The 7,796-nt window shown below is 26.1% G+C and overlaps 1 pseudogene; it reads right to left on the bottom strand.

The window, feature by feature from the left end:
• Positions 1-5,284: 5,284 nt before the first annotated feature.
• Positions 5,285-5,431, bottom strand: LOC145271683 (U1 spliceosomal RNA; annotated as a pseudogene).
• Positions 5,432-7,796: the final 2,365 nt, after the last annotated feature.

Below are 7,796 nucleotides of genomic sequence, written 5' to 3' on the forward strand. Positions count from 1 at the left end.
ATACATACACACACACACCCACACACACACACACACACACACACAAACATATATATATATATATATATATATATATATATATATATATATATATATATATTAAAAACTGAAATTGAAAATGACATATTCATAATTGGATTGTCTAAACTGGGCGAGCGCCATTTAGTGTATAAAAAATTATCAAAATAGTAAAAACATTTATTGAAAAGCTTGCGTAAGAAAATATAATTTTAATAAAACAATTTTGTAATGAAAGCAACATTGGATTTTTATAAAATAGTTTGTTGTTGTTGTTGTTGTTGATGATGTTGTTTTTTTAGAACAAATAAATAATTTTAATGATACATTTTTTTGAATTAAAGCAACTTTGAAGAGTCAACAACAAATTAGTTTAAATAAAACCGAAAAATCATTATTTAGTTTATTTTTGTTATTTATTTCATGCTTCGGTCATAGTTTAAAATAATGATTTCTCCCTTGGATTTCAACGACAAGTGCGCGAATTAAAGTGGCGTCTCCAGTTTCGGCGATAAAGTGTAGAAGTACCAAATAAAAAAATATAACGATTAAACAATCAGGTTTATTTATTATTTAATCGGAATTCATTATTGAGATGAGTATTATCTTATTTATTAATTTATTTATTGCGGACTATTATCCTCAACTTATTTAGTTGTTGTTTCACGACGTTTCGGCCAACTAGGAAGACAGTAATTGCTGGGGATGTCGTTAGGAGATTCCAAGTTCTTATCCCATCGCGGTTACCACCTGGCGAAGGCCAGGGGAATAGTTGGCTGAAACGTCGCGAAACAAGGAAAAAAGATGAAGATAATAGTCCGCAATAAATAAATTAATCAGGTTTATATTTTACAACCGAGCAATCAAATGGACATAACTCCCTAAAGAGTTATTTACTCATTTATAAGGAACAAAAATGATATGAGCCACAAAATTGGAAACTGCGAACGATTGCATGCCTCATTGACCATGAAGTGGGTGCACATTTTACGTAAAATTTATATAGGAAACTGATACTTTAAAATTTAAAATATTTATTATTATTTTGTAAACAATAATTTCAAGTTAATTTCAAGTTTGACAATTTCTTATCTTATTATTACTATTTAGGTAAAAGTACAGAATAATCAGACCACACTAATCCCACCGCATGATAAGAATGGCATTCGAAATAATATCGCTATGATTTTTACACGGTACAATAAGTACATATGTACCGTTATTGAATAGAATTTTTATGAAGTGTAAAACAAACTTAACTTTCATGGCAACACTTGAGTTTAGGTGGCAAAATACCCTCGAACCCTCAATCACATAAAAAGAACCGAATTCTCTAATCACTGTTATATTACTATGCCAACAATATTTAAACACTGACATCGGTATTTCAGAAGTTAACAATTTTAAATAAGCAGTCATGCGCAATATTATCACGTTCCACGTATATTATATTTGTATATATGTTAAAACCTTTTCACATAAATTTATATTCGTTTTACATGAATATGTGTGTTTGGTCACGATGCTAAAAATGTAGTGTATACTTGGTAAGCGGTATATACAAAATCTGTCACAATACCTTACAAAACGGTGTTTGTAAACTCGAAGTGACAACTTTAAAACTAAAAGCTCAAATACATTTCTTTTCGCATAAAGTTATATTTGTACAAACCTTTTCCTACATTAACATTTATACTACGTTGTCACCTTTCACCCATTGATGTTTGTACGTGTGTTTTTATATTTCACATAACCTGACGTTATCACCTTTCATATATGTTTGTGTTTGTGTAATATAAAGAAAAGTTCGTTTGTGCCAATTCCGACTTAATAGAGTAGACTTGACTTTAAACGCCCTAATCTTTCTCAATGGCTCGTGATCATTTAAATGTCTACAAGTGTGTTGTGTCATGTGTGAAGTAAAACATCTTAAGACATATCTTTTGATCGTTTCTTTTCTGTGCCTTCCTCCTGAGCTCTCTTCCATTGTCTCGGGTGGCTGGCAAAATCTGTTCTGGGTGAGAGATTACAGATGAACCAAGACAGGTGTTTGATTTCTATATAGAATCTTTATTTAAATTGACCAGGAATCAGACGTTTAGATGCAGATCGGGAGAGATTTGAACCCTTTCCTGAAAGTGGCGCTTTCCATCTCTGTTTCAAAACTTATTGAGTCTTCCCAAAGGGGAAACTCGCAAACACGTCTGTCCTCTCCGATGATCTAGGCTCAAGTCTCTCTTTTTCTAAAACTCGGTGCAATCACTTGTGCCCCCACGACGTTAGCACCCTCGAAAAACCCGACAAGCTACTAAATCCCACCCCCACACTGTAGAGATCCCTAGATGTAAAATATCTTTTTACTCCAATAGTTTCTTCCCCAGAACCGCTAGACTCGGGAATTCCATTCCAGGTCCCTGCTTCCCCAACAGTACTGACGTGCAGAAGTTTAAATGTTTTTTTAAATACACCCCTCTATCTAAACAAACATAATATAAGGAATACCCGAAAAGACTGAAACGAAAGATCACAATACTAAAATCCAAGAATCCAAAAAATAAATATCAAAATAGAATGAAAGCAGCCCTACCCTTATTTCAGAAGAGTTGGTCCCCCCTCCTCACACATACACATTAGTAACGACCTTGGATCACAGTCACCTTCCTAGGGAAGCAAATAACCTCATAATACTATAAAACAGTGCACACATTCTCAAACCAATAAAAGAAAACTCTCTCTTTCTCACACACACACACACACTACCCTAAAGGAAAAAAAAAAACACAAGCAGAAAGAGAGAGTGACTACAGCCGAGGTCAGCGGCCTCGACAAGCCCAATAAAAGAGTAATAAAAATTGAACATGCCAATGAATAATAGACACTTACACGTGTCCACCCCTTGGAAACACTTCAAATGAATTACGAAAATGCCATTTTTACATCTCCAACACATTTGAAAATAATGTCTGACGAGAACGCTTCGCAGAACATCTGAAACGCGTAAAAACGATTTCAATGATTTAAAAAGATTATTACAATGATCCAAACAGAATTCTCAATGAAAAACCAAGACACGGAATAATAAAATAATGTTAAAAAATACACATTGTTGGTGACTACCCCCTTATATATATATATATATATATATATATATATATATATATATATATATATACATATATATACATATATATATATATACATATATATATACATATATATACACATATATATACACACATATATATACACATATATATACATATATATACACACATATATATATACACATATATATACATATATATATACATATATATATACATATATATACATATATATATATACATATATATACATATATATATATACATATACATATATATATATATATATATAGTCATCCACATACAGTACTGTTTCGCTGTATCACAGCTCATCAGTACGACTAGATAGGAAACTGCCTCAAGCCAGTATCGAAACCCGATAGTCAAGGCTTCTAACCATTACGCTAATTGGCGGCTGCTGTGCGAGTAGTGAATTAACGATGTTTTGATATCGTCTGAAATACCTAAGCTCGATTTGTTTCCACAAAGAGCATCGCTTAATGCGCCAATGGTAATTCGTGTATCATTTCTAAATATGTTCAATTCAATATACGAAGCATTATAGCCATGTGCATACAGTACTGTTTCGCTGTGTCACAGCTCATCAGTGCGGCAAGACAGGCAATTAGATAAGTCACTGATTAGAGATCAATTGAATTATCCTGTCAGATATTGCATTGAGGTAATACTTTCAGAATGATCCTAGTCAATATTTAAAAGTAGAGCAATATATACGTTTAAAATACAGAACTCATTCTGATAATGGATAGCCCAGGTTGTATGAAATCCATTTTTATATAACTCTTATTCACCATACAAATAACATTTTCAATATATGTGCTGAAATGCAAAATATTTGTTTATTCATAGCTGAACATTTTGCTAATTGCATTTAATTTCCTCTGGTGATATGAGCCATTATTGAAAATCCATGGATTAATGAAATAAGCATATGTTTTCTCTATATATTTCTTGTTTCAAACAATAAATTCTTAACTTAAATATATTTGTATATATTTTGCTTTAGAGAATTTAACTTCAATATATATATATATATATATATATATATATATATATATATATATATATATATATATATATATATATATATAACACATTAACTTAATTAAACATAGCTATTTGAAAACATATGCGATAAAAAAAATTTAAAAAATTGATTTACGTATTTTTATATAGAACATTTCATGAGCCAGGAATTCCTGTGGTGTCGCTGATTTAAAAATAACTGTTTCGGCAATATCATTTACTGGATTCGTACATATTATGTTGTTTGAATTTATTTTAAACTGTTAAACAGTTTTCTGTTGCACATTCAGTTTTTTAAAACTACTAAAACTGTAAAAAATGCGATACATTTATGTCTTTTCAAATAAATATATTTTTAAAATATCTAAATAGTTTGACAAAATATATAACATATTAACTTAAATAAGAATAGTTATTTGAAAAGATTTGCGATCAAAAAATAAAATGTATTTTATATATTTTATTATAAGGGGTGAGAAAAATAAACATAAAATATAATTAAAAATTGTATCGATTCTGTGCTTCCATACCTCAGTTGAAAGACGTATGTGCCAACTTCCGGTGTGTTTTAAAGTTAGGGTCTCCCTTTATGCACATATTACCACATTGTCTATTCGCCAGGCAAAACACCAGCTAATCCTTTCACAATTAAGTTAAGAGAATTGAGTCTTTTCACGAGTCATCCGTCTACAACATCCACCTTCATTAAATAATATATTTTGGTAAGCAAAAATACCTGTTCACATAATTTCATTTTGTTTAGATGCCCAATTTTCGGGGTTATGTGTGCAGTTCAACCATAGACACACTAATTCTGCGGTAGTTTGTTTAGAGGTTTTCATTCATCAATCTATATCGAAAGAAGACACTTTCAGTTGTTGAAGTTGACAGCTCGGCGGATTTCTTACGCTTACGAGATTGATATGTTCAGAGCAAACGTTGATTATATGTACATGCAGATTAGATACTATCACAACGTTGGGATTGAAATGGATGATAAACTGGTGACACACGTCTTTGGGAGCTGAAGACATACGGATGGGATGTAGCTGGGAAATGAAGGTTTTCTGCTCAGAAGAAGTAGTATGGTAGGGTTTCTGATTTTGATTATATTATCGGGGTAAGCGCGTACGCAGACCCCACACTTAGAAATAACGCGTCCGAGTCGTCCACATTTGAGACGATCGCACAGGTCAACCAAGGGCCTCACTCTGGAGGAACGACCTAAATGATCATCGTTGACCTCTACGTCAGGTAAGTATAAATTTTATGGCAGTCACACTAGTGTATTTATATTATACGTATATATATTTACGTATTTATATTATTATACGTATATATATATACGTATTTATATTATACGTATATATATTTACGTATTTATATTATTATACGTATATAGTAACTACAGTAATCAATAAAATACTAAATATGTTCCATATAATTCTCAACAATATTAGCATATCACAACATTTTATTCACCAATAACAACAATTCATAACAAAAATATTACTATCATTTAAACTTACAAACACTTGCACAAAATAGTAATATCATTTTTTATTTTAAATGTAATATGAAAAAACACATTAATATAATTTATCATTTTTAATGTAATATGAAGAAGAATTAATATCATTTATTATTTTTTATATAATAAGAAAAAAGACACATTAATATAATTTATTATTTTTTAATGTAATATGAAAAAAACACATATTAATATCATTTATTATTTTAAATGTAATATGAAAAAAGACACATATTAATATAATTTATTATTTTTAATGTAATATGAAAAAAGACACATTAATATAATTTATTATTTTAATGTAATATGAATAAAAAGACACATATTAATATAAATTATTATTGTTGATGTAATATGAAAAAAGAACACATATTAATATCATTTATTATTTTTAATGTAATAACGAAAAAAGACACATATAAATATAATTTATTATTTTAACATGTAATAACGAAAAAAGGACACATATTAATATACTTTATTATTTTTAATGTAATAAAGAAAAAAGACACATATTTATATAATTTATTATTTTTAATGTAATATGAACAAAACACATATTAATATAATTTATCATTTTTAATGTAATATGAAAAAACATATTAATATAATTTATTATTTTTAATTTAATATGAAAAAAGACATATAGTAATATAATTTATTATTTTTAATGTAATAACTAAAGAAAAACATATTAATATAATTTATTATTTTTTATATAATAAGAAAAAAAAGACACATATAATTATAATTTATTATTTTTTAATGTGATATGAAAGAAAATATATTAATATAATTTATTATTTACATGTAATATAAAAAACAGACACATATTATAATTTATATTTTTTAATGTAATTCGAAAAAAAGACAGATGTTAATATCATTTATTATTTTTTAAGGTAATTTGAAAAAAAGACACATATTATCATTTATTATTTTTAATGTAATATGAAAAAAGACACATAATAATATAATTTATTCTTTTTAATTTAATATGAAAAAGGCACATATGAATATAATTCATTATTTTAATGTGATAACGAAAAAAACACATATTAATATAATTTATTATTTTTTCTATAATAAGAAAAACACACATTAATATGATTTATTATTTTTAATGTAATATAAAAAAGACACATATGATTAGCATTTATTATTTTTGATGTAATATGAAAAAACACATAAAAATATAAAAAATTATTTTAATGTAATATGAAAAAAGACAGATATTAATATAATTTATTATTTTTTAATACAATATGAAAAAATACATATTAATATAATTTATTATTTTTAATGTAATAACGAAAAAAAGACACATATTTATACAATTAATTATTTTTAATGTAATATGAAAAAACACATATTAATACAATTTATTAGTTTTAATTTAATATAAAAAAGACACATAGTAATTTAATTTATTATTTTAATGTAATAATGAAAAACATATATTAATATAATTTATTATTTTTAATGTAATATGAACAAGAGATATATTCATATCAATTATATTTTTATATAATTAGAAAAAAGACATATATAAATATCATTTATTATTTTTAATGTAATATGAAAAAAACATTAATATAATTATTATCTTACATGTAATATGAAAAAACAGACACATATTATTATAATTTATTATTATTTCATATAATTTGAAGAAAGACACATATTAATATCATTTATTATTTTTTTAATGTAATTTGAAAAAAGACACATATTTATATCATTTATTATTTTTAATTAAATATGAAAAAGACACATATAAATATAATTTATTATTTTAAATGTAATATGAAAAATACACATATTAATTTAATTTATTATTTTTAATGTAATATGAAAAGAGACAGATAATTATATAATTTATTATTTTAATGTAACATGAAAAAAGACACATAATTATATAATTTGTTATTTTTCATGTAATATGAAAAAAGACACGTATCAATATCATTTATTATTTTTAATGTAATATGAAAAAAAACATAAAAATATAATTAATTATTTTTAATGTAATATGAAAAAAAACACATATTAATATAATTTAATTTTTTAATGTAATAACAAAAAAAACGACACAT

This window comes from Euprymna scolopes, chromosome 46 (assembly GCF_053919585.1).
Source record: "Euprymna scolopes isolate OS-2025 chromosome 46, ASM5391958v1, whole genome shotgun sequence".
Lineage (NCBI taxonomy): Eukaryota > Metazoa > Mollusca > Cephalopoda > Sepiida > Sepiolidae > Euprymna > Euprymna scolopes.